At 44.9% G+C, this 26,639-nt stretch overlaps 1 long non-coding RNA gene across 1 annotated transcript in view; it reads right to left on the minus strand.

The window, feature by feature from the left end:
• Window positions 1-21,811, minus strand: part of LOC138668866 (uncharacterized) — a 39,669-nt gene extending 17,858 nt beyond the window's left edge. The window contains exons 1-2 of the long non-coding RNA XR_011319193.1: window positions 21,617-21,811; window positions 4,077-4,191 (exon numbers count right to left, since the gene is read on the minus strand). This is a non-coding gene — a long non-coding RNA (uncharacterized lncRNA). The remainder of the gene's footprint in view (window positions 1-4,076; window positions 4,192-21,616) is intronic.
• Between the last annotated feature and the right edge of the window lie 4,828 nt (window positions 21,812-26,639).

A 26,639-nucleotide genomic window follows, 5' to 3' on the forward strand; every position in this document is an offset into this window, starting at 1 on the left:
GTTGTGAGAACTTTGAACCCCCAAGTGTTTCACTACAGTTTATAACGCAGAGCCGTGAAAATAAAAAATCTTTTTTTTTCCCACAAAAAATATGTTTTAGCCCCGAGTTTTGTATTTTCCCAAGGGTAGCAGGAGAAATTGGACCCCAAAAGTTGTTGTCCTATTTGTCCTGAGTACGCTGATACCCCATATGTTGGGGTAAACCCCTGTTTGGGCACACGGGAGAGCTCGGAAGGGAAGAAGCACTGTTTTACTTTTTCAACGCAGAATTGGCTGGAATTGAGATCGGACGCCATGTCGCGTTTGGAGAGCCCCTGATGTGCCTAAACAGTGGAAACCCCCCAATTATAACTGAAACCCTAATCCAAACACATCCCTAACCCTAATCCCAACAGTAACCCTAACCACACCTCTAACCCTGACACACCCCTAACCCTAATCCCAACCCTATTCCCAACCGTAAATGTAATCTAAACCCTAACTGTAACTTTAGCCCCAACCCTAACTGTAGCCCTAGCCCTAACCCTAGCCCTAACCCTAGCCCTAACCCTATCCCTAACCCTAACCCTAGCCCTAGCCCTAACCCTAGCCCTAACCCTAGCCCTAACCCTAACCCTAACCCTAGCCCTAACCCTAGCCCTAACCCTAGCCCTAACCCTAGCCCTAGCCCTAGCCCTAACCCTAGCCCTAACCCTAGCCCTAACTCTAACCCTAGCCCTAATGGGAAAATGGAAATAAATACATTTTTTTAATTTTTCCCTAACTAAGGGGGTGATGAAGGGGGGTTTGATTTACTTTTATAGCGGGTTTTTTAGCGGATTTTTATGATTGGCAGCCGTCACACACTGAAAGACGCTTTATATTGCAAAAAATATTTTTTGCGTTACCACATTTTGAGAGCTATAATTTTTCTATATTTTGGTCCACAGAGTCATGTGAGGTCTTGTTTTTTGCGGGACGAGTTGATGTTTTTATTGGTAACATTTTCGGGCACGTGACATTTTTTGATCGCTTTTTATTCCGATTTTTGTGAGGCAGAATGACCAAAAACCAGCTATTCATGAATTTCTTTTGGGGGAGGCGTTTATACCGTTCCGCGTTTGGTAAAATTGATGAAGCAGTTTTATTCTTCGGGTCAGTACGATTACAGCGACACCTCATTTATATCATTTTTTTATGTTTTGGCGCTTTTATACGATAAAAACTATTTTATAGAAAAAATAATTATTTTTGCATCGCTTTATTCTCAGGACTATAACTTTTTTATTTTTTTGCTGATGATGCTGTATGGCGGCTAGTTTTTTGCAGGACAATATGACGCTTTCAGCGGTACCATGGTTAGTTATATCTGTCTTTTTGATCGCGTGTTATTCCACTTTTTGTTCGGCGGTATGATAATAAAACGTTGTTTTTTGCCTAGTTTTTTTTTTTTTTTTCTTACGGTGTTTACTGAAGGGGTTAACTAGTGGGCCAGTTTTATAGGTCGGGCCGTTACGGACGCGGCGATACTAAATATGTGTACTTTTATTGTTTTGATTTTTTATTTAGATAAAGAAATGTATTTATGGGAATAATATATATATATTTTTTTTCATTATTTTGGAATATTTTTTTTTATTTTTTTTTACACATTTGAAATTTTTTTTTTTTACTTTTTTACTTTGTCCCAGGGGGGACATCACAGATCAGTGATCTGACAGTTTGCACAGCACTCTGTCAGATCACTGATCTGACATGCAGCGCTGCAGCCTTCACAGTGCCTGCTCTGAGCAGGCTCTGTGAAGCCACCTCCCTCCCTGCAGGACCCGGATCCGCGGCCATCTTGGATCCGGGGCTGGAGGGAGCAGGGAGGGAGGTGAGACCCTCGCAGCAACGCGATCACATCACGTTGCTGCGGGGGGCTCAGGGAAGCCCGCAGGGAGCCCCCTCCCTGCGCGGTGCTTCCCTGCACCGCCGGCACATCGCGATCATCTTTGATCGCGGTGTGCCGGGGGTTAATGTGCCGGGGGCGGTCCGTGACCGCTCCTGGCACATAGTGCCGGATGTCAGCTGCGATAAACAGCTGACACCCGGCCGCGATCGGCGGCGCTCCCCCCGTGAGCGCTGCCGATCGCATATGACGTACTATTGCGTCCTTGGGAAGTAAAGCCCACCCCACATGGACGCAATAGTACGTCTAATGGCAGAAAGGGGTTAACCCTCTGTGTGACCAACTTTTTACTATTGATGCTGCCTATGCAGCATCAATAGTAAAAGCACGTAATGTTAAAAATAATAAAAAATATAAAAAAATCATTATATACTCACCCTCCGACTGCCCCCGCATCCAGCCCAGGCCTTTCCCGCTCCTCGCGCGCTGCTCCGATCCCCAGAATGCATTGCAGCAGTGACCGGAGATGACGTAGCGGTCTCGTGACCGCCTACATCATCACGTGTTATTGCCGCTTGGGACCGGAGCGGCGCGCGAGGAGCGGGAAAGGCCTGGGCTGGATCCGGGGGCCGTCGGAGGGTGAGTATATAACTATTTTTTATTTTAATTCTTTTTTTTTTAACAGGGATATGGTGCGCACATTGCTATATACTGTGTGGGCTGTGTTATATACTACATCGGCTGTGCAATATAATACGTGGCTGTGTTATATATTTTGTGGGCTGTGTAATATACTACGTGGCTGTGTAATATACTACGTGGCTGTGTAATATACTACATGGGCTGTGCTATATACTGAATCGACTCTGCAGTATACTGCGTCGGCTGTGCAATGTACTATGTGGCTGTGCTATATACTACATGGGCTGTGCTATATACTACGTGGCTGTGCTATATACTACACATGGGCTGTGCAATATACTACGTGGGCTGTGCAACATATCAATATATTACGTGGGCTTTGCAATATACTACGTGGCTGTGTAATATACTGGGTGGGCTGTGCTATATACTGTGTCGGCTCTGCAATATACTGCATCAGCTGTGCAATATACTACATGGCTGTGCTATATACTACATGGGCTGTGCTATATACTACGTGGGCTGTGCTATATATTACGTGGGCTGTGCAATATACTACGTGGGCTGTACAATATACTACGTGGCTGTGCAATATACTATGGGCTGTGTAATATACTGTGTGGGCTGTGCTACATACTACGTGGCTGTGCTATATACTACGTGGGCTGTGCTATATAATACGTGGGCTGTGCTATATAAAACGTGGCTGTGCAATATACTACGTGGCTGTGCAATATACTACGTGGGCTGTGCAATACACTACGTGGGATGTGCAATATACTACGTGGGCTGTGCTACATACTACATGGCTGTGCTACATACTACATGGCTGTGCAATATACTATGTGGGCTGTGCTATAAACTACGTGGGCTGTGCAATATACTACGTGGGCTGTGCAATATACTACGTGGCTGTGCAATATACTACGTGGGCTGTGCTACATACTACGTGGCTGTGCAATATACTACGTGGGCTGTGTTATACACTACATGGCTGTGTTATACACTACATGGGCTGTGTTATATACTGAGTGGGCTGTGTTATATACTACGTGGCTGTTATATCCTATGTGGGCTGTTATATACTACGTGAGCTGTGTTATATACTACAGTACGTGGCTGTTTTATATGCTATGTGCGCTGCTATATACTACGTGGTGGTGTTATATACTTTGTGGCTGTGCTATATACTACGTGGCCGGCCGCGAACAATCAGCGACAGGCGCACTCCGGCCGCGAATTGGCGCAGGATTTGAACCACGCTTCGCTAATTGGTCGCACCCGGACAGCCAAATTCTGCGTATTCATTGTATATTCTAAAATATTCATAGATAAGCTACATATACAGTGTATTCTAGAATACTCAATGTGTTAGAATCAGGCCACCATCTAGTGGACCTATAAAATTCTACAAATCCTTGTGCCATACGATCAAAAAAAATCTGGACGCGCACAGCCATATCACACAAATGTGAGAATGTGGCCTAAAGGATTTTACAGATAACATTATCACTCCAAGTCACACAGTGCAGATACAGAATAATATTTGCATTCAGGCACTTACCGCTGACATCTCGTCAGATTAGATTTGTTTTCTACAGTTTCTTCTCCATCTCGTCAGACTTTCATGTTGACATGTCCCAGCCAAGACTTGTCTTGTCACGATGATCGTCGCAGCCCTAAAAATGACAAGGTCACATACATTATATACATACATGTGTGTCCCCCCCACAGATATGTACCCCACCATAAAAATATCTACTATATAATTGTCTAAGGGTCACTTCCGTCTTTCTGTCTGTCACGGATATTCATTGGTCGCGGCCTCTGGCTGTCATGGAAATCCAAGTCGCTGATTGGTCGCGGCAAAACAGCCACAACCAATCAGCGACGGGCACAGTCTGGAAGAAAATGGCCACTCCTTACTCCCCGCAGTCAGTGCCCGGCGCCCGCATACTCGCCTCCAGTCACCGCTCACACAGGGTTAATGCCGGCGGTAACGGACCGCGTTATGCCGTGGATAACGCACTCTGTAACCGCTGCTATTAACCCTGTGTGTCCCCAACTTTTTACTATTGATGCTGCCTATGCGGCATCAATAGTAAAAAAATGTAATGTTAAAAATATTAAAAAAGCAAAAAACCTGCTATTCTCACCCTTCGTAGTCCGCCGAGCCACACGCGCCTGCCTCCATTTTCCGTTCCCGGCGATGCATTGCAAAATTACCCAGAAGACTTAGCGGTCTCGTGATATAACTATTTTTTATTTTAATTATTTTTTTAACAGGGATATGGTGCCCACACTGCTGTATACTACGTGGGCTGTGTTAGATACCGCGTGGCTGCTATATACTACATAGGCAGTGTTATATACTATGTGGGCTGTGGGATATACTGCATGGGCTGTGCTATATATTACGTGGCCACTGTTACATACTGCGTGGGCAGTGTTATATACTGCGTGGGCAGTGTTATATACTGCGTGGGCTGTGCTATATATTACATGGCCAGTGTTATATACTGCGTGGCCTGTGTTATATACTACGTCGCCTGTGTTATATACTGCGTGGCTGTTATATACTGCGTGGGCTGTGTTATATAGTACGTGGCTGTGTTATATACTGCGTGACCACTGTTATATATTGCGTGGCCTGTGTTAACGCATCGGGTATTTTACAATATGTATGTACATAGCAGCCACATAGTATATAGCACAGGCCACATAGTATTTGTCTGCTATATACTACATGGCTCCTATATACTACGTGGCCTGTGCTATAGACTATGTGGCTGCTATATACATACATAAATACATATTCTAGAATACCCGATGCGTTAGAATCGGGCCACCATCTCCGACGCCCAATAATATAAATTATTCAGTTTGCGACTCTCCACAATTAACTTGAAGGATATGTGCATACACTACGTTTGTTTTTATCGAAAACATGCAAGGTTTTACAGTACAATCAAAGTGAATAAGATCCCTGAAGTCTCCTGCACACGCTACTTATTTTTTCTTGCAGATTTGTAGCAGATTAATATCTGCATAATGTCAATTCTTGTAGCATATTTCACACATACTACTGAGTGGGGGAAATATGCAACAAAAGCATGGGAAAAATGTGTTTTAAGCAGTGTTCTTCCTTCCAATACATTAGGGGATATGCAGCAGAATTTTCTCCTGCAAATCCTGAACATGTGCACATAGGCTTAGTCCTTGTCCTGTGTCATCCCCCATTCATTATAAATCCTTGATAGCATCATTATGAATTTGTGGGCGGGAGAAGTTCCCAAAAGGGGTCTAGTTTCTAAAATGATGTGACTTGTTTTTTTCTTTCACTGTTTAGGTACATCAGGGGCTCTCCAAACGTGACATGGCATCCGCGAATTATTCCAGTAAATTTTACATTCAAAAGTCGAATGGCTCTCCTTCCCTTCCAAGCCCTGCCGTGCACCCAAACAGTTGTTTTCCTCCACATATTGGGTATTTGGAAATTTGGAGCTGGAAAAAAGATTTATCTGGGAAAAATTTTATTTTTTTTATTTTCATGGCTCTACGTTATAAACTTCTGTGAAGCACCTGTGGTTTACAATGCTCAATACACATCTAGATAAGTTCCCTAGGAGGTCTAGTTTGCAAAATGGTGTCACCTGTGGAGGTTTCCACTGTTTAGGCACATCAGGGGCTCTCCAAACACGATATGGCATCCGTTAATTATGCCAGCAAATTTTGTATTCAAAAAGTGAAATGGCACTACTTCCCTTCCGAGCACACAAACAGTAGATTTCCCCCACATATGGGGTATCGGCATGCTCCGGATAAATTGCCCAACAAATTGTATAGTCCATTTTCTCCTGTTACCCTTGCAAAAGTTAAAAAAAAAAAAAAATTAGGTCTAAAACAAAATTTTTGTGAAAGAAAAATTAATAATTATTTTTTCCTTCCACATTCCAAGAATTCCTCACATGTGTCATATTTGGTTATTTTCTGTCATATAGGCCCCTCAAAGTCACTTCAAACATGAGGTGGTCCTTAAAAAAATGGTTTTGCAAATTTTGTTGTAAAAATGAAAAATCACTAGTCAAATTTAACCCTTATAACTTCCTAACAAAAAAAAAAAACTATGTTTCAAAAATTGTGCTTATGTAAAGTAGACATGTGGGAAATGTTATTTATTAACTATTTTATGCGATTTGACTCTCTCTTATTTAGGCCGGAGTCACACTAGACCGTAATACAGACGAGTGCAATGCTATAAAAAAATCGCATCGCACTCGGCCCGATGTTAATTTATGGGGCAGCTCCTATTATCCGTTGTTTTCTCGGCCGTATTCAGGATCCAAGTGAAATCGCAGCATGCTGCGATTGTCAGCGTATCTCAGCTGAGAATCGCCAATGCAAGTCTATGGGTGCGAGAAAAAAAATCGGATTACACACGGACCATCAGTGTGACTTGCAAGAAATACGCATCGGTGTTCTATAGAAAAGCCGGCAATTCAGTGCGGTGTACAGTAAAATCACACTGACAGGTTAGAATAGAATAGATAAAATTAATGTCTTCACATAGTATAGATATATATATATATTATATATCAGTGAGACACATATATATATATACATATATTTATATTTCATATAGCGCTAGATAGCAAAAGCCGGCAATTGAATTACTGGCTTTTCTGCCATCTCCTTCCCAAACCTGACAGGATATGAGACAAGCTGTTAAAATAAAGGGTTAAATCACGGAAAAAACTGGCCTTTCGCTCCCGCGCAAATTTCTCCGCCAGAGTGGTAAAGTCAGTGACTGAGGGCAGATATTAATAGCCTAGAGAGGGACCATGGTTATTGGCCCCCCCTGGCTAAAAACATCTGCCCCCAGCCACCCCAGAAAAGGCACATCTATTAGATGCGCCTATTCTGGCACTTGGCCACTCTCTTCCCACTCCCCTGTAGCGGTGGGATATGGGGTAATAAAGGGTTAATATCACTTTGCTATTGTAAGGTGACATTAAGAATGGTTAATAATGGAGAGGTGTCAATAAGACACCTATCCATTATTAATCCAATATTAATAAAAGGTTAAAAAAAACACATTAGGAAAAAAGTATTTTAATGAAATAAAGACACATGGTGTTGTAATAATTTATTATACTCTCAATCCAATTGAAGACCCTTGTCACCTGAAACAAAGTTAACATAAAAAACAACAATATCCCATACCTCTCCGGTGTTACAGTCAAGTCCCACGATGTAAATCCATCAGAAGGGGTTAAATAATTCTACAAGCAGAAGCCTGCTAATGCAGCTGTGCTCCTGCCTGTAAAAACTGGAAAATGAAAGGAAAGCAGGGGATCATCGCTACCTGGACTTGCGGTGCTGCGCCCCCTGCTGGCATAAACTCATATGAACTCGAGCATGAGAAAATAATCAGAAAAATTCCCATGCTCGAGTTCCCATGCATGAGTTTATGCCAGCAGGGGGCGCAGCACCGCAAGTCTAGGCAGCTACGATCCCCTGCTTTCCTTTCATTCCCCAGTTTTTACAGGCAGGGGCGGCTGCATTAGCAGGCTTCTGCTTGTAGAATTATTTAATCCCTTCTGATGGATTTACAGTGTGGGACAAGACTGAACGACAGAAGGTATGGGATATTGTTGTTTTTTTAATTTAACTTTGTTTCAGGTGACAAGGGTCTTCAATTGGATTGAACGTTTAATAAACTATTACAACACCATGTGTCTTTATTTCATTAAAATACTTTTTTCCTAATGTGTGTGTGTGTTTTTTTAACCCTTTATTAATATTGGATTAATAATGGATAGGTGTCTTATTGAAACCTCTCCATTATTAACCAGGCTTAATGTCACCTTAGAATAGCAAGGTGATATTAACCCTTTATTACCCCATATCCCATCGCTACACACGGGAGTGGGAAAAGAGTGGCCAAGTGCCAGAATAGGTGCATCTTACAGATGTGCCTTTTCTGGGGTGGCTGGGGGCAGATGTTTTTAGCCGGGGGGGGGGGGGGCAATAACCATGGTCCCTCTCTAGGCTATTAACATCTGCCCTCAGTCACTGGCTTTACCACTCTGGCGAAGAAAATTGTGCGGGAGCCCACGCCAGGTTTTTTCCGTGATTTAACCCTTTATTTTAACAGCTAGAGCCCCCAAATTTTGCACACAGACACTTCTAACATTAGTAGTGAGGAATATGTAAAAAAAATAAGGGATATGAAATGGTTTACTGTATGAAAACCATGTCTCATATCCTGTCGGGCTTAGGAAGGAGATAGCAAAAGCCGGCAAATGAATTACCGGCTTTTCTGCTATCTAGCGCTATATGAAATATAAATCTATGTATATATATATGTGTGTCTCAATGACACACACGTATATATATATATAGACTGTATATATGTTTTGCGAATATTTGAGGATATGGATCCATTCTATGTCCATTTTGCAAGCTGGCAAGAAAATCTCGCCGTACGGATGCCATACGGATGACACACGGATAATTTTTGGAGAAAAAAATTGCATTCTCGCATTGAATACGGATCACTGTTCGGGAAATTCTCTGCGTATCTCTGCCATCAAAAACGGACCGTATTTTCATACGTTGTGCGTGACTTCGGCCTTATGGGCAGAAAAATAAAAATTTGAAAATGGCAAAATTTTCGCCATATTTCCTCTTCCCCCCCCCCCATTAAACGCAAGTCATATCAAAGAAATTTTACCACTATCATGAAGTACAATATGTCACGAGAAAAGAATCTCAGTCTGAGAATCAGTGGGATCCATCGATGCATTCCAGAGTTATGACCTCATAAAGTGATAGTGGTCAGAATTGTAAAAATTGGCCTGGTCAGGAAGGTGAAAACAGGCTTCAGGGCGAAGGGGTTATTCTTTATTGTTTTTCTTTTATTCTAGATTTATTCCCATGGAAATGGCCGCTCCTTCCTCCCCGCAGTCAGTGCCCGGCATCCGCATACTCCCCCCGGTCAGCGCACACACATGGATAATGGCAGCGTTGACCGCGGTGTAACGCACTTGGTTACCGCCGCTATTAACCCTGTGTGACCACCTTTTTACTATTCATGCTGCCTATGCAGCATGAATAGTAAAAATATCTAATGTTAAAAATAATAAAAAAAATAAAAAATAGTTACATACTCACCCTCCGGTGGCCCCGGAGGAACCGGCCTTTCCCACTCCGCGCGACGCCCCGGTGACCGCTGCATGCTGCATGCTGCATGCTGCATGCATTGACCGTTACGCGAGACCGTTACGTCATCATCTTGCGAGACCGCAATGCAACCAGGAGGAGGATGGCGCCGCTGCTGCTGCTCCTGTTGTTCTGTGCAGGGAGCCTCCGCGCTGCCGGGTGTCCAGAGGCTGTGAGCCTGGAGCGGAGCCTGGTGTGGGGGTCGGGGCTGCAGGCGGACATCACCCTGCCCGTCCGACACTTCCACATCCAGGCTGTGAGCGGCGCCGGCCGGAACGTCACCTCCTCCCCAGGTAACCACGTGACCGCGGCTAATCATCAATGATCCCAGACAGACGGGAGCGGCGGCCACACAGCCCCGTCCTCTGACGTCACCGCCCCACCATTAACCCTTTAGACTCCTTATCTACTATATGTGACTGGGCAATATAGTACGTGAACTACGTGGCTGGGCAATATACTATGTCACTGGGCAATATAGTACGTGAACTACGTGGCTGGGCAATATACTATGTGGCTGGGCAATATACTATGTGGCTGGGCAATATACTACGTGGCTGGGCAATATACTACATGGACATACATATTCTAGAATACCCGATGCGTTACAATCAGGCCACCATCTAGTAATCATATATTTGTTTAACGAAATACGTTTTTTCTCCTTTAGGTTTTTACATCATGTTTTACATATTGAATTTCCACTCATACTCATTTTCATTTATCCATTCACCACACACATTTTTTATCATTATTTATTATTATTTTGTATTTATTATTATCCATCCTTCATTATTATTAATCTACTAGATTGTGGCCCGATTCTAACGCATCGGGTATTCTAGAATATGCATGTTCCCGTAGTATATGGACAATGATGATTCCAGAATTCGTGGCAGACTGTGCCCGTCGATGATTGGTCGAGGCAACCTTTATGACATCATCGTCGCCATGGCAACCATTATGACATCATCGTCGCGCGGCCTCGACCAATCAGAGGCGCGGGATTTCTACGTCGATACTGTGCCCGTCGCCTGGCGGCCTCGACCAATCAGAGACGCGAGATTTCCTGGACAGACAGACAGACAGACGGAAAAACCCTTAGGCAATTATAGATATAGACTAGATTGTGGCCCGATTCTAACGCATCGGGTATTCTAGAATATGCATGTCCCTGTAGTATATGGACAATGATCATTCCAGAATTCACGGCAGACTGTGCCCGTCGCTGATTGGTCGAGGCAACCTTTATGACATCATCGTCGCCATGGCAACCATTATGACATCTACGTTGATACTGTGCCCGTTGCTGATTGGTCGAGGCCTGGCGGCCTCGACCAATCAGAGAGCCGGGATTTCCAGGACAGACAGACAGACAGACAGACGGAAAAACCCTTAGACATATATATATATACTAGATTGTGGCCCGATTCTAACGCATCGGGTATTGTAGAATATGCATGTCCCCGTAGTATATGGACAATGATGATTCCAGAATTCGCGGCAGACTGTGCCCGTCGCTGATTGGTCGAGGCAACCTTTATGACATCATCGTCGCCATGGCAACCATTATGACATCATCGTCGCGTGGCCTCAAACAATCAGAGGCGCGGGATTTCTACGTCGATACTGTGCCCGTCGCCTGGCGGCCTCGACCAATCAGAGACGCGAGATTTCCTGGACAGACAGACAGACAGACGGAAAAACCCTTAGGCAATTATAGATATAGACTAGATTGTGGCCCGATTCTAACGCATCGGGTATTCTAGAATATGCATGTCCCTGTAATATATGGACAATGATGATTCCGGAATTTGCGGCAGACTGTGCCCGTCGCTGATTGGTCGAGGCAACCTTTATGACATCATCGTCACCATAGCAACCATTATGACATCATCGTCGCTGTGCCCGTTGCTGATTGGTCGAGGCCTGGCGGCCTCGACCAATCAGAGAGCCGGGATTTCCAGGACAGACAGAAAGACAGACAGACAGAAAGACAGACGGAAAAACCCTTACACAATTATAGATATAGATGTAGCTCCACTTGTTTGCTACATTCACTTATCTGGTATTCTATGTTGTATCATGCATTTTCACATGCACTGTCACTTTAAATCTGTTTTGCTTTCCTATTGTATGATATAGAGATTATATATATATATATATATATATATATATATATACTAGATTGTGGCCCGATTCTAACGCATCGGGTATTCTAGAATATGCATGTCCCTGTAATATATGGACAATGATGATTCAAGAATTCGCGGCAGACTGTGTCCGTCGCTGATTGATCGAGGCAACCTTTATGACATCATCGTCGCCATGGCAACCATTATGACATCATCGTCGCTGTGCCCGTTGCTAATTGGTCGAGGCCTGGCGGCCTCGACCACTCAGAGACGCAGGATGTCTACGTCCTTTATGACATCATCGTCGCTGTGCCTGTTGCTGATTGGTCGAGGCCTGGCGGCCTCGACCAATCAGAGAGCCGGGATTTCCAGGACAGACAGACAGAAAGACAGAAAGACAGACAGACAGACAGACAGACGGAAAAACCCTTAGACATATATATATATACTAGATGGTGGCCCGATTCTAACGCATCGGGTATTCTAGAATATGCATGTCCCCGTAGTATATGGACAATGATCATTCCAGAATTCACGGCAGACTGTGCCCGTCGCTGATTGGTCGAGGCAACCTTTATGACATCATCGTCGCCATGGCAACCATTATGACATCTACGTTGATACTGTGCCCGTTGCTGATTGGTCGAGGCCTGGCGGCCTCGACCAATCAGAGAGCCGGGATTTCCAGGACAGACAGACAGACAGACAGACGGAAAAACCCTTAGACATATATACATATACTAGATTGTGGCCCGATTCTAACGCATCGGGTATTGTAGAATATGCATGTCCCCGTAGTATATGGACAATGATGATTCCAGAATTCGCGGCAGACTGTGCCCGTCGCTGATTGGTCGAGGCAACCTTTATGACATCATCGTCGCCATGGCAACCATTATGACATCATCGTCGCTGTGCCCGTTGCTGATTGGTCGAGGCCTGGCGGCCTCGACCAATCAGAGACGCGGGATGTCTACGTCCTTTATGACATCATCGTCGCTGTGCCCGTTGCTGATTGGTCGAGGCCTGGCGGCCTCGACCAATCAGAGACGCGGGATTTCTACGTCGATGCTGTGCCGGTCTCTGATTGGTCGAGGCCTGGTGGCCTCGACCAATCAGAGAGCCGGGATTTCCAGGACAGACAGACAGACAGACAGACAGACGGAAAAACCCTTAGACAATTATATATATAGATATATATATACTAGATTGTGGCCCGATTCTAACGCATCGGGTATTCTAGAATATGCATGTCCCCGTAGTATATGGACAATGATGATTCCAGAATTCGCGGCAGACTGTGCCCGTCGCTGATTGGTCGAGGCACCCGCCATGGCAACCATTATGACATCTACGTCGATACTGTGCCCGTCACTGAATCAGAAACGTGAGATGTCTACGTCCTTTATGACATCATCGTCGCTGTGCCCGTTGCTGATTGGTCGAGGCCTGGCGGCCTCGACCAATCAGAGAGCAGGGATTTCCAGGACAGACAGACAGACAGACAGACGGAAAAACCCTTAGACAATTATATATATAGATATCCTAAATAAGTTTTTGCACTGTCACTTTATGCATACTTATTTGTAATAGTTTTACTCATGTTCTTTATCTTTATACATTGCATGTAATCATGGATATTATTTACTTCTTTACATATTGGTCATTACCATGGCAACTTATGCGTGACACTGATTCCCTCTCTCACCAATGGCACGCATGCGGGTCCGCCTCGCCCTCTCTCATCTCCTGGCGAGATTCTAAGGCTGCATCCCATGATCAGGATGCCCCCGTGACGCGTTGGTGGATGACAGCGACGGGCAGGCAGCGGAGGTCCGCATGCGCCAATCCACACTAGCGAGACATACCCTGCATATGAACACCCATGCTATCAGCGTCGGACTGGAGTACCTTGGGCCCACCAGAGAAAAATCATTCTTGGGGCCCACCATGCAGTTTAAAAATACCACCCAGGATAGATCCTATATACCACACCACACACGAGAGCTGACAGATCCTCTATATACTACACCACACACGAGAGCTGACAGATCCTCTATATACTACACCACACAGGAGAGCTGACAGATCCTCTATATACTACACCACACGGGAGAGCTGACAGATCCTCTATATACTACACCACACACGAGAGCTGACAGATCCTCTATATACTACACCACACGGGAGAGCTGACAGATCCTCTATATACTACACCACACACGAGAGCTGACAGATCCTCTATATACTACACCACACAGGAGAGCTGACAGATCCTCTATATACTACACCACACAGGAGAGCTGACAGATCCTCTATATACTACACCAACCAGGGATTCAAGCTTGAGGAGGCTAATTTGCATATTCCAGGTGCTTTCTGGGAAAAGCGAAGAGTCTCCCTAAGCTAGAAGATCGTTGGGTACAGCCGGGACCAGCTGCTTGGAAAGAATCACCAAACCAGGGATTCAAGCTTGAGGAGGCTAATTTGCATATTCCAGGTGCTTTCTGGGAAAAGCGAAGAGTCTCCCTAAGCTAGAAGATCGTTGGGTACAGCCGGGACCAGCTGCTTGGAAAGCATCACCAAACCAGGGATTCAAGCTTGAGGAGGCTAATTTGCATATTCCAGGTGCTTTCTGGGAAAAGCGAAGAGTCTCCCTAAGCTAGAAGATCGTTGGGTACAGCCGGGACCAGCTGCTTGGAAAGAATCACCAAACCAGGGATTCAAGCTTGAGGAGGCTAATTTGCATATTCCAGGTGCTTTCTGGGAAAAGCGAAGAGTCTCCCTAAGCTAGAAGATCGTTGGGTACAGCCGGGACCAGCTGCTTGGAAAGAATCACCAAACCAGGGATTCAAGCTTGAGGAGGCTAATTTGCATATTCCAGGTGCTTTCTGGGAAAAGCGAAGAGTCTCCCTAAGCTAGAAGATCGTTGGGTACAGCCGGGACCAGCTGCTTGGAAAGCATCACCAAACCAGGGATTCAAGCTTGAGGAGGCTAATTTGCATATTCCAGGTGCTTTCTGGGAAAAGCGAAGAGTCTCCCTAAGCTAGAAGATCGTTGGGTACAGCCGGGACCAGCTGCTTGGAAAGAATCACCAAACCAGGGATTCAAGCTTGAGGAGGCTAATTTGCATATTCCAGGTGCTTTCTGGGAAAAGCGAAGAGTCTCCCTAAGCTAGAAGATCGTTGGGTACAGCCGGGACCAGCTGCTTGGAAAGAATCACCAAACCAGGGATTCAAGCTTGAGGAGGCTAATTTGCATATTCCAGGTGCTTTCTGGGAAAAGCGAAGAGTCTCCCTAAGCTAGAAGATCGTTGGGTACAGCCGGAACCAGCTGCTTGGAAAGAATCACCAAACCGCGCGCCGTAAGGCGCGCAAATTTTTGCCTGTAGGACATTAATGCAAGAGAGCTTGGCTGAGTAGATTACACAAGAAGGAAAACACACAGCAAGTCAGCAGGATCTAGGAGCAACATGGCAGATGTGACAACCTACATGGTGAGCTGCAGCATGTGCTACATGTTCACAGATCGACCAGAAGAAGAATTAAATTTCACCTGTCAGAAGTGTAGACTAGTGGCCCTTTTAGAAGAAAAGGTGCGGGGTCTGGAAGAAAGAATAGCAACTTTGAAACTCATCAAAGAGAATGAAGACTTTCTAGACAGAACAGAAGCATCTCTACTGGTCACAGAAGGTGCAAAAAGTGTCAGAGAACCTCCAAAAGCAGATGAGTGGAAGCATGTGACCAAAAGAAGCAAGAAGACCATGGAGAAATCACCAACCACACAACTGAAGAACCGATATCAAATCTTTGTAGAGGATGAAGATGGCACACCTAAGGATGAAACAATACCAGCAAGCAAAAAAGAAAAGGGCACACAGCAACAAGTGACAGCAAAAAGTACAGCCAAGAAGCAACAAAGAGTGGTGGTGGTGGGAGACTCACTACTGAGAGGCACAGAAGCAGCCATCTGCAGACCGGACATAACTGCAAGAGAAGTATGCTGCCTTCCAGGTGCGATGATCAAAGATGTGACCGATAGGATACCAAAGCTCTTCAGCTCCAAGGACGTCCACCCATTTCTTCTGATACATGTTGGCACCAATGACACGGCAAAGAAGGACCTACCGACAATCTGCAAAGACTTTGAAGAGTTGGGGAAGAAAATAAAGGAACTGGATGCACAGGTAGTTTTTTCTTCTATCCTTCCAGTAGACGGGCATGGCACCAGGAGATGGAACAGGATCCTTGATGCAAACAACTGGCTAAGACGATGGTGCAGACAACAAGGATTCGGATTCCTGGACCACGGTGTGAATTACTTGTACGATGGACTCCTCGCCAGAGATGGACTACACCTCAACAAACCTGGGAAACACACATTCGCCAGAAGACTCGCTACACTCATCAGGAGGGCGTTAAACTAGAAGAAGAGGGGACGGGAAGAAAAACATTAGACTTGAACAAAGAAGATCCAGGAAAACATACTCAGAAGGGAGGTAAGAACATTTCTAAAACAATCCACAGCGAGGAGATTGGAACAAAACAAAATCCTCTAAACTGCATGTTCGCAAACGCCAGAAGCCTGACAAACAAGATGGAAGAACTAGAAGCAGAAATATCTACAGGTAACTTTGACATAGTGGGAATAACCGAAACATGGTTAGATGAAAGCTATGACTGGGCAGTTAACTTACAGGGTTACAGTCTGTTTAGAAAGGATCGTAAAAATCGGAGAGGAGGAGGGGTTTGTCTCTATGTAAAGTCTTGTCTAAAGTCCACTTTAAGGGAGGATATTAGCGAAGGAAATGAGGATGTCGTGTCCATATGGGTCGAAATTCATGGAGGGAAAAATGGTAACAAAATTCTCATTGGGGTCTGTTACAAACCCCCAAATATAACAGAAACCATGGAAAGTCTACTTCTAAAGCAGATAGATGAAGCTGCAACCCATAATGAGGTCCTGGTTATGGGGGACTTTAACTACCCGGATATTAACTGGGAAACAGAAACCTGTGAAACCCATAAAGGCAACAGGTTTCTGCTAATAACCAAGAAAAATTATCTTTCACAATTGGTGCAGAATCCAACCAGAGGAGCAGCACTTTTAGACCTAATACTATCTAATAGACCTGACAGAATAACAAATCTGCAGGTGGTCGGGCATCTAGGAAATAGCGACCACAATATTGTACAGTTTCACCTGTCTTTCACTAGGGGGACTTGTCAGGGAGTCACAAAAACACTGAACTTTAGGAAGGCAAAGTTTGACCAGCTTAGAGATGCCCTTAATCTGGTAGACTGGGACAATATCCTCAGAAATAAGAATACAGATAATAAATGGGAAATGTTTAAGAACATCCTAAATAGGCAGTGTAAGCGGTTTATACCTTGTGGGAATAAAAGGACTAGAAATAGGAAAAACCCAATGTGGCTAAACAAAGAAGTAAGACAGGCAATTAACAGTAAAAAGAAAGCATTTGCACTACTAAAGCAGGATGGCACCATTGAAGCTCTAAAAAACTATAGGGAGAAAAATACTTTATCTAAAAAACTAATTAAAGCTGCCAAAAAAGAAACAGAGAAGCACATTGCTAAGGAGAGTAAAACTAATCCCAAACTGTTCTTCAACTATATCAATAGTAAAAGAATAAAAACTGAAAATGTAGGCCCCTTAAAAAATAGTGAGGAAAGAATGGTTGTAGATGACGAGGAAAAAGCTAACATATTAAACACCTTCTTCTCCACGGTATTCACGGTGGAAAATGAAATGCTAGGTGAAATCCCAAGAAACAATGAAAACCCTATATTAAGGGTCACCAATCTAACCCAAGAAGAGGTGCGAAACCGGCTAAATAAGATTAAAATAGATAAATCTCCGGGTCCGGATGGCATACACCCACGAGTACTAAGAGAACTAAGTAATGTAATAGATAAACCATTATTTCTTATTTTTAGGGACTCTATAGCGACAGGGTCTGTTCCGCAGGATTGGCGCCTAGCAAATGTGGTGCCAATATTCAAAAAGGGCTCTAAAAGTGAACCTGGAAATTATAGGCCAGTAAGTCTAACCTCTATTGTTGGTAAAATATTTGAAGGGTTTCTGAGGGATGTTATTCTGGATTATCTCAATGAGAATAACTGTTTAACTCCATATCAGCATGGGTTTATGAGAAATCGCTCCTGTCAAACCAATCTAATCAGTTTTTATGAAGAGGTAAGCTATAGGCTGGACAACGGTGAGTCATTGGACGTGGTATATCTCGATTTTTCCAAAGCGTTTGATACCGTGCCGCACAAGAGGTTGGTACACAAAATGAGAATGCTTGGTCTGGGGGAATATGTGTGTAAATGGGTTAGTAACTGGCTTAGTGATAGAAAGCAGAGGGTGGTTATAAATGGTATAGTCTCTAACTGAATCGCTGTGACCAGTGGGGTACCGCAGGGGTCGGTATTGGGACCTGTTCTCTTCAACATATTCATTAATGATCTGGTAGAAGGTTTACACAGTAAAATATTGATATTTGCAGATGATACAAAACTATGTAAAGCAGTTAATACAAGAGAAGATAGTATTCTGCTACAGATGGATCTGGATAAGTTGGAAACTTGGGCTGAAAGGTGGCAGATGAGGTTTAACAATGATAAATGTAAGGTTATACACATGGGAAGAAGGAATCAATGTCACCATTACACACTGAATGGGAAACCACTGGGTAAATCTGACAGGGAGAAGGACTTGGGGATCCTAGTTAATGATAAACTTACCTGGAGCAGCCAGTGCCAGGCAGCAGCTGCCAAGGCAAACAGGATCATGGGGTGCATTAAAAGAGGTCTGGATACACATGATGAGAGCATTATACTGCCTCTGTACAAATCCCTAGTTAGACCGCACATGGAGTACTGTGTCCAGTTTTGGGCACCGGTGCTCAGGAAGGATATAATGGAACTAGAGAGAGTACAAAGGAGGGCAACAAAATTAATAAAGGGGATGGGAGAACTACAATACCCAGATAGATTAGCGAAATTAGGATTATTTAGTCTAGAAAAAAGACGACTGAGGGGCGATCTAATAACCATGTATAAGTATATAAGGGGACAATACAAATATCTCGCTGAGGATCTGTTTATACCAAGGAAGGTGACGGGCACAAGGGGGCATTCTTTGCGTCTGGAGGAGAGAAGGTTTTTCCACCAACATAGAAGAGGATTCTTTACTGTTAGGGCAGTGAGAATCTGGAATTGCTTGCCTGAGGAGGTGGTGATGGCGAACTCAGTCGAGGGGTTCAAGAGAGGCCTGGATGTCTTCCTGGAGCAGAACAATATTGTATCATACAATTATTAGGTTCTGTAGAAGGACGTAGATCTGGGGATTTATTATGTTGGAATATAGGCTGAACTGGATGGACAAATGTCTTTTTTTGGCCTTACTAACTATGTTACTATGTTACCACATGGGAGAGCTGACAGATCCTCTATATACTACACCACACACGAGAGCTGACAGATCCTCTATATACTACACCACACGGGAGAGGGGGCGGATCCTCTGTATACTACACCACAAAGGAGAGCTGACAGATCCTCTATATACTACACCACACAGGAGAGCTGACAGATCCTCTATATACTACACCACACAGGAGAGCTGACAGATCCTCTATATACTACACCACACAGGAGACCTGACAGATCCTCTATATACTACACCACACAGGAGACCTGACAGATCCTCTATATACTACACCACACGGGAGAGCTGACAGATCCTCTATATACTACACTACACGGGAGAGCTGACAGATCCTCTATATACTACACCGCACAGGAGAGCCGACATATCCTCTATATACTACACCACACGGGAGAGCCGACAGATCCTCTATATACTACACCACACAGGAGAACCGACAGATCCTCTATATACTACACCACACACGAGAGCTGACAGATCCTCTATATACTACACCACACGGGAGAGGGGGCAGATCCTCTGTATACTACACCACACAGGAGAGCTGACAGATCTTCTATATACTACACCACACAGGAGAGCTGACAGATCCTCTATATACTACACCACACAGGAGAGCTGACAGATCCTCTATATACTACACCACACAGGAGACCTGACAGATCCTCTATATACTACACCACACAGGAGAGCCGACAGATCCTCTATATACTACACCACACGGGAGAGCTGACAGATCCTCTATATACTACACCACACAGGAGAGCCGACAGATCCTCTATATACTACACCACACAGGAGAGCCGACAGATCCTCTATATACTACATTACACGGGAGAGCCGACAGATCTTCTATATACTACACCACACAGGAGAACCGACAGATCCTCTATATACTACACCACACAGGAGAACCGACAGATCCTCTATATACTACACCACACGGGAGAGCTGACAGATCCTCTATATACTACACCACACGGGAGAGCTGACAGATCCTCTATATACTACACCACACAGGAGAGATGACAGATCCTCTATATACTACACCACACAGGAGAGCTGACAGATCCTCTATATACTACACCAAACAGGAGAGCTGACAGATCCTCTATATACTACACCACACACGAGAGCCGACAGATCCTCTATATACTACACCACACAGGAGAGGAGACAGATCCTCTATATACTACACCACACAGGAGAGCTAACAGATCCTCTATATACTACACCACACGGGAGAGCTGACAGATCCTCTAAATACTACACCACACGGGAGAGCTGACAGATCCTCTATATACTACACCACACAGGAGAGCTGACGGATCCTCTATACACTACACCACACAGGAGAGCTGACGGATCCTCTATATACTACACCACACAGGAGAGCTGACAGATCCTCTATATACTACACCACACAGGAGAGCTGACAGATCCTCCATATATACTACACCACACAGGAGAGCTGACAGATCCTCTATATACTACACCACACAGGAGAGCTGACAGATCCTCTATATACTGCACCACACGGGAGAGCTGACAGATCCTCTATATACTACACCACACAGGAGAGCTGACAGATCCTCTATATACTACACACAGAAGAGCTGACAGATCCTCTATATACTACACCACACAGGAGAACCGACAGATCCTCTATATACTACACCACACAGGAGAGCTGACAGATCCTCTATATACTACACCACACAGGAGAGCTGACAGATCCTCTATATACTGCACCACACGGGAGAGCTGACAGATCCTCTATATACTACACCACACAGGAGAGCTGACAGATCCTCTATATACTACACCACACAGGAGAGCTGACAGATCCTCTATATACTACACCACACAGGAGAACCGACAGATCCTCTATATACTACACCACACAGGAGAGCTGACAGATCCTCTATATACTACACCACACAGGAGAGCTGACAGATCCTCTATATACTACACCACACAGGGGAGCTGACAGATCCTCTATATACTACACCACACGGGAGAGCTGATCCTCTATATACTACACCACACAGGAGAGCTGACAGATCCTCTATATACTACACCACACACGAGAGCTGACAGATCCTCTATATACTACACCACACACGAGAGCTGACAGATCCTCTACATACTACACCACACAGGACAGATCCTCTATATACTACACCACACAGGAGAGCTGACGGATCCTCTATATACTACACCACACAGGAGAGCAGTAATGTAGGTCCAGTGTGTGTAGTAAAATACTTACCGGTGGCCATATTCCACTGCAATGAAGACACAAGCAACGACACAGCGGCAGAAGACGGCGACTGCTGCGTATTTTATTACACACAGGGAAGCTTTCTGTTGGGGGCGAGACATTGTTTTTATTAGTACGATTTTGGGATAGATGTAATGTTTTCATCATTTGTTATAGCTTTTTTTGTGGAATTGTGGCGAACAGAAAAAAGGACATTTGGCATTTGTTTCTTTTTACGGTGTTTTCTGATCAAGTTAATTGTTTTTATAGTTTGATCGATTGGACTTTTCTGAACCCAGCAATACCAAATATTTGTTGTTTTTTATTTTTAAAATATATTTATTTTCAATGGGATAAAAAGGGTGATTTGAACTTTTAGGAATTTTTTTTATTTTCTTTATACCTTTCACTGGTACAGTTAGCCCCCTTAGGCTATGTGCACACGATGCGGATTCTCTGCGGATCCGCAGCATTTTATGCAGTGCAGAAACGCTGCAGATCCGCAATTGATTTATAGTACAATGTAAATCAATGAGAAAAAAAAATGCTGTGCACACTTTGCGGAAAATCTGCTGCAGAAACGCTGCGGTTTAAAAGAAGTAGCATGTCACTTCTTTTTTGTGAACCTGCAGCGTTTTTGTACCAATTCCATTATAGAAAACCACAGGGGTAAAAACCACAGCAAATCCGCAAGAAAACCACAGCAAAAACGCACAAAAAACGCTGCGGAACCACACAAAAAAATGCGACAAATCCGCAGGTGTGTTTTCTGCCAGGAGAGGCAGAATCCGTACCAGAAATTCCTAAGCCTAATCCGTAACATGTGCACATAGCCTTCGAGGACATGAAGATGCGATCATCCGATCGCATGTGCTATTATATACAGTGATGCCACAGCATCCCTGCATATAGAAGAAATTATGGTCTCCTTTAAAGGGAACCTGTCACCCCCGTTTTTTCAGATTGAGATAAAAATACCGTTAAATAGGGCCTGAGCTGTGCGTTACAATAGTGTATTTTGTGTACCCCGATTCCCCACCTATGCTGCCGAAATACCTTACCAACGTCGCCGTCTTCACCTGTCAATCAGGCTGGTCAGGTCATATGGCGTGGTGACATCGCTGTTTCTTCCCCCAGATCTTGCATATCTTTCCGTTTGTGGCGTAGTAGTTTGCGCATGCCCAACTGCTGAATCCACTGCGCAGGTGAAGAAAAAACACGCGATCGGCAGTATTTCCCTGGTGATCGTGGGGGCGGCCATGTTAATGAGGCCGCGCGTGCGCAGATGGAGTGCTCTGCTGCCCGGGGCTTCAGGAAAATGGCCGCGGGATGCCGTGCGTGCGCAGATGGAGATCGCGGCGGCCATTTTCCTGAAGCCGAGTTCGCATCAGTGGATTCAGCAGTTGGGCATGCGCAAACCACTATGCCACCAACGGAAAGATGAGCAAGATCTGGGGGAAGAAACAGCGATGTCAACACGCCCATATGACCAGACCAGCCTGATTGACAGGCGAAAACGGCGACTTTGGTAAGGTATTTCGGCACCATAGGTGGGGAATCAGGGTACACAAAATACACTACTGTAACGCACAGCTCAGGCCCTATTTAACGGTATTTTTATCTCAATCTGAAAAAACGGGGTGACAGGTTCCCTTTAAAGCTCGGCTACAGGAAGAAGCAGGAAGAAGACCCCTGGCTGTCATTAAAACCCATCGGCGACCCACGATCACCTCATGGGCACCAATGGGTAAGAGAATGGTACGCACGCATGCTGGCATGTGTTATATGCTGCAGTCAGAGATTGACACTGGCATTTAACACGCGCCATACATGTAAGGCAGATGTCGTAAAGGTGTTAATCACCTGAGGACCCCCTTCACCACTGTGTCACCCAATATCCTATGGCCCCCCTCCCCCACTGTGTCACCCAATATCCTATGGGCCCCCTCCCCCACTGTTTCACCTCTAATTTCCTATGGGCCGGCTCAGAGGGTGAAAGGGGAGCCACAGTAAGGGTATGTGCACACGATGCGGATTTTGCTGCGGATCCGCGTTTCCGCAGCTGCGGGTCAGCAGGAGTTTCCCATGCGTTTACAGTACAATGTAAACCTATGGGAAACAGAAAACGCTGTGCCCATGCTGTGGAAAAAAACGCGCAGAAACGCAGCGGTTTACATTCCGCAGCATGTCACTTCTTTCTGCATTTTCCGCAGCGGTTTTACAACTGCCCTTATAGAAAACCGCAGTTGTAAAACCGCAGTGGAAAACGCAGAAAAACCGCGGTAAATCCGCGATAAATCCGCAGCGGTTTTCCACTGCGGATTTATCAAATCCGCTGCAGAAAAATCCGCAGTGGACCCAGAATATGTGTGCACATACCCTAAAATAGAGGTGGTTGACACAATAGGGGAGGGGGCCCACAAGAAAATTAGAATATCACTGTGGGCCCCCTCCCATATGTCACCTTTAAGATGCATGGGCCCCCTCCCCTATGTCACCTTTAAGATGCATGGGCCCCCTCCCCTAACTGCCTTAGTGGCCGGAGATCTACTCAGGGTGTCGGCATCATAGAGTTATGTACTTACAGTCACACTGACTGCAGCCATCAGACTCACTCTGCTCCACTGCTGCTTAGGTAGGACTGCTGACTAATCACAGCACAGCTCCTTGCCTGAGCTGTGCTGTGAGCTCACACAAAGAAAACTAATGCTGATTGGCTGAATTGCAGCCAATCAGCGTTTACACTGCTGCCCAGGGCTTTGTAAACGAGGAGCAGAGATACCCAGCACAGGAGACAGGTGACTGCGGGTCAGCTGTGTCTGCTCTCAGCCTCAGCCTCAGCCTCACAGTCAGCTGTTCCTCTGACTGTGCTGGCTGAAGTGAGAGTCGGCACTCTGCACACACACAGCTCTCCTGGCAGAGGAATGGCAGCGGTGATGTGAAGGAGCTGCGCCTACACTTCCCATCACCTGTGCAGTCTGCCAGCCGATGCCGACTATATAATAAAGTGCGCACTGCTGGTGCACCCTACGAGCATGCAGGGCAGGCACAAATGAGGGAGGCAGGAGCTGGGGGTGGGGCCCACCGGAGGATTCTTCGGTGTCCCGGTGCCCCAGTCCGACCCTGCATGCTATACACCACCTCATTGGCCACATGCACATATACAGCTCTGGCAATTAAGATACCACCACATGAAAACCCTGTCATCGGCAGCCCAATCTCCAGACCTGAACCCCATTGAAAACCTCTGGAATGTAATTAAGAGGATGATGGATAGTCACAAGCCATCACACAAAGAAGAACTGCTTACATTTTTGCACCAGAAGCAGTGTGAAAGACTGATGGAAAGCATGCCAAGACGCATGAAAGCTGGGATTGAAAATCATGGTTATTCTACAAAATATTGATTTCTGAACTCTTCCGGAGTTAAAACATTAGTAATATACCTTGTAGGAAAGAAAAAGTGCACATAGTGTCTTATCTCATGATTTAAAGGAGGATTCGCCAGTAATGTAACTGCTCACCTGATGAAGAAGATTCATAGGCATATAGTGCCGGCTGCCGCAGATCCCCCAGTCGACACATGACCGTAGCTAAATCGCTGAATAGGAGGATTTGTGGGTTACGATGCGCGCTGCCAGCTCATCTAGAACAGACAAAATGTACAATTGAACAGTGGTTTATTCTAGGCGTTTTCGGAGTGCATATGACTCCTTCTTCAGGAAAATACCACAAGTACAGACAACACTTGTTACAGACTTTAAATAGGTTCAAATTTCAAATAAACGCGCCAGAAAGCTCACCTGACAGATCACGTCACAGGTGCTGATGTATAAGCACATGATAAATATATTAAACTAGATGGCAGCCCGATTCTAAAGAATCGGGAGTCTAGAATCCATATATACTTTATTTATTCAAATGTAAGAATAATACAATTAATAAATAATAGTAAGAAAGAACAAAAATAATAGGCAGTATATGGAGAAAACACCAAACAAAAGTTCAAAATTGGTGTGAAAATGTCCCTGAACCACTTCACAACTAAATATATATAGTTTTGGTAAATGGTATTATCATTTTTTTGACGAAATTCGGCAGGAGCTTGAAGAGCAACGTCACTGGGCCCGCCTCCACGCAGTAGAAACTTGCTGTGAGGTAAAAATTCAAAAATCACACCAAAATGGCGGGCGGAGTGTGTCACAGTACGGCACGTTTCTGATTGGTCGCTCGCAGCAGGCGGCAACCAATCAGACACTGGACACTGTTGACGTCACTTATCTCCGGACATTAGCTCCGGACATTAGCTCCGGACATTAGCTCCGGACATTAGCTCCGGACAGGAAGTTGGCACAAATTGCAGGAAGTAGTATTCTAGGCAATTGAATAATAAATGGTGTATAAAATAATTCAATTCGTCATAAATACTTACAGTACTAATTGATTTTTCTATATTCCTGTAAAAGATAAGTAGGTATTTATGACGAACTGAATATGTGTCTCATATCTGCGGATTTTCCGCATCGAATACAAATATGTGGGACAAATCTGCGCAGAAAACTCAGCGTACCCACAAGAGAAATTGACATGTTGCTGATTTAAAACACACATGGGGTCAGTTAACGCTGAGTAAAAAGACGCACAGCGAGCAGAAGGTTTCTATAAATCCCATTCACTCTGGAGGAACTGTAAAGGTACCGTCACACTCAGCAACTTTGCAAAGAGAACGACAACAATACGTGACGTTGCAGCGTCCTGGATAGCGATCTCGTGTTTGACACGCAGCAGCGATCTGGATCCCACTGTGCCATCACTGGTTGGAGCTAGAAGTCCAGAACTTTATTTCGTCACTAGGTCGGCGTGTATCATCATGTTTGACATCAAAAGCAACGACGCCAGCAACGAGCATAGGGCCCCTAGATGTGTGTCGGATCGGTACACTCCGGCTGTTTGACATGGAGCTAACAACCAGCGAGAACGAGAAGTGAGTCGCCGTTACATCACTGGATCGCTCCTGCATCGTTCTGGAGTT

This window comes from Ranitomeya imitator, chromosome 1 (assembly GCF_032444005.1).
Source record: "Ranitomeya imitator isolate aRanImi1 chromosome 1, aRanImi1.pri, whole genome shotgun sequence".
In the NCBI taxonomy this organism is placed as follows: domain Eukaryota; kingdom Metazoa; phylum Chordata; class Amphibia; order Anura; family Dendrobatidae; genus Ranitomeya; species Ranitomeya imitator.